Here is a 2,746-nt window from a genome sequence, read left to right on the forward strand (position 1 = left end):
CTATTTTCCATATGAAAGTTTTTCACAATTGAAGAAAACCTATTTTTTGTCAGAAAAGAAAAAGGTTTTTCTTTCTTTGCCGCCTCTCCCTTTGTGTGAAAGAGAAAATTTCTTATAAAGCAATTTTCAAGAAAAGTTCAGCTAAGATTGTGAAAAAGAAGAAAATGACAATTGTTGTCCTCTTTGTTAGTACAAAGTGTAGTTAAAACTCCTTTTGTTGAAGGTTTGTGTGCAATTGTGTGTACTATCGTTGGAGGCCAAGCACTTGATTGGTTGGGGTTTTTGCTCCTTGTGGTGTTCACAAGATTGCTTTGAGAAGTGTAATTGTGATTACGAAATTACTTGGCAAGGTAACTTTCTGAATAATAATTAATTTTATTTTTTTATGTGTTAAATATCACCAAGGTGATCCATGGGTGGAGGCATGTTTTTCTTGTTTAGTTCTAAAGTTTTAATTTTCTTTCTGCTGCTTATTTTGAGCATGTCGTCCATAGCCAAACCCATCAGTTTGAAGTCAATAGGAAATCCCTCGGTTGAGCAAAGCATGAAACCAATCACATAGACCACTTGGGTATGTAGGAACCATAATCCATGCATAGTTGAAGATTTGGCGATAGTTCACTTCAATATCCTCAATTATGTATGAGCATATGAAGCTAGATACTTTGTGCTTGAGTACAGACCACTCCACCTAGATGAAGAGCCTTTGCCACTGACTCAAAAAAAGGCTTCTCAAAGAGCTCTTGTGTAAGACCTATCAGGTAAGAAAAATCCATCATAATGGCATCATAAGTACCTTGTGGAATAGCTTCAAAAAATGCAACTCAATCACCGATATGAAGGGTCATACTCAGATCCTCATAACAAACAGTTACGTCAGGGAAAAATTCTTTGGAAACATCTATCAATTTCACAGATGTCAATCTACTCAATAGAAGAATGACTAGAAACTTCATAGAGAACTCCACCATCTTCACCACTAATAACCAAAACCTTCTTTAATATTTAAAAACTAAGTTGCTGTTAGTGTTTTTAAAATATTGATGTAAATTTGTAAGTGTTATGGTAACCAGTTATGTTAGACAAATTAAAAATATTTATAATGGAAACTAACCTTTTACAAATTTTGACATAAATATGTAATAGTAAGGATAAATATACTTATAGTCGAAATTAAAATTTAAAAGTATTGTCGTAAATTTATAAGAATGAAAATAAAAAACAATACATATCACACAAACTACAAAAATCAATATTTAAGTTTAAATAAACTTAATTAAAACTAATTTATATCCTCTTGAATTTTTAAATTCACTTTATATATTTTTACAGAAAAAATAAAAAATATTAATGTTAATGTTGTTTAATTTTTTACCCACACAAGTATACGTATCATAAAGATAATATAATGATGAGTAGAGTATTGTTCTCATAGAGAATTGTTTTAATTTCTATTGTTAAGTACTAAAATTGATACACACTAACCTTATCCAAACAATTTAAAAAATTAAAATTAAAAGTAATAAACTAATAACTAAAACTAGTCTAAAATATATCAACAAAATTATTTTATTAACTTCTAGTGATTACCGAACTTAAGATTACGATGTCTCTTAATATTTCATCTGATTATTCTCTCTCTCATAACTCAGTTTAATAGATTAAGTTATTAACTTAGAGTCTTATATTATTTACAAGTCTGTGTCGAGTTTCTCATAAAAATCTCGCCAAATTAATTTACTATATGTCTAGGCAAATTAAATTGAAGAAAGATTCATCAAGTTCATGCTCTAATCTTGGCTATGTATGGCTTATAGGTGTATGTCTACCCTATATACAAATCAAATCGCCTAATCAACTAAGTGTATTATTCGATTATATGCTATTCTATTCAAAGTCTACCTAAAACTCTTTCATCAAGGTTTAACTTAGGTGTCTAATTTAATCTAATTGGTAATCAGATAATTAGAAGCATTAAGAATAGAATAAAATAAACAACTTGAATCCATCAAACATAAGCAAAAGAGAGATAAATAAATCTGATTACGTATTGAGTTCAATCATAATCTTAGATAAACAAATTAGTTCTTCATCAAGTCACACATCATCATCAAATAAAACAAAACCAAGAAAATAAGAGAATAATAAAAAGATAGAAAAACTCAAGAATTATATTCTTAATCTCCAAATCTCCTTGAACTCTTCAAATTCTTCTCAACTTCAATGACTTTGTGGTTTGATTTTTAGCTTTCAATCTGGTGTTTTGTTATCTTCCAAAAGTCCTTTGAAAAGGTTTTTTTTAAGGCTTTGAAGTTAAGCAAAGGTGGGTGAAAAAAGAAGTCAATTCCAATAAGGATTTCCTTATTAGACTATGTGGGAAACGACCTCAACCAATTTATTATCAAAAATTATAATTGCTCTTGGACTGCTACAGTGCTTCAACTTTGATAGGATTTTTATCACCTTTCAGGCTGAACTAGTGAAGTGATACACATAAAATTTGTAGATGTTTGTCTTATCTTTCCAATGGTCCAAGAATCATGTCATTTGTAATTCTGTAGAGAGATTTATGATCGAAATACCAAAACATGTGTAGTGAAAATATGCACTTCAAAATTGCTTTCCTTCTTCTATTAAAATTCTTCCTTCATTAAATACCTACAAAAGCACAAATAAATCAACAACAGCCTATTTAATCACATTAAAATCAAATTAAATATAAAATTAACTAAGATTAGATTGACTC

General features: G+C 29.2%; 1 pseudogene; it reads right to left on the minus strand.

The window, feature by feature from the left end:
* The window catches only part of LOC110425561 (spermidine synthase pseudogene), a 15,890-nt pseudogene that overhangs the window by 1,543 nt on the left and 11,601 nt on the right, over positions 1-2,746 (minus strand).

This window comes from Theobroma umbraticum, unplaced genomic scaffold, assembly GCF_002168275.2.
Source record: "Theobroma umbraticum cultivar Fairchild unplaced genomic scaffold, ASM216827v3 scaffold_81.0, whole genome shotgun sequence".
NCBI lineage: Eukaryota > Viridiplantae > Streptophyta > Magnoliopsida > Malvales > Malvaceae > Theobroma > Theobroma umbraticum.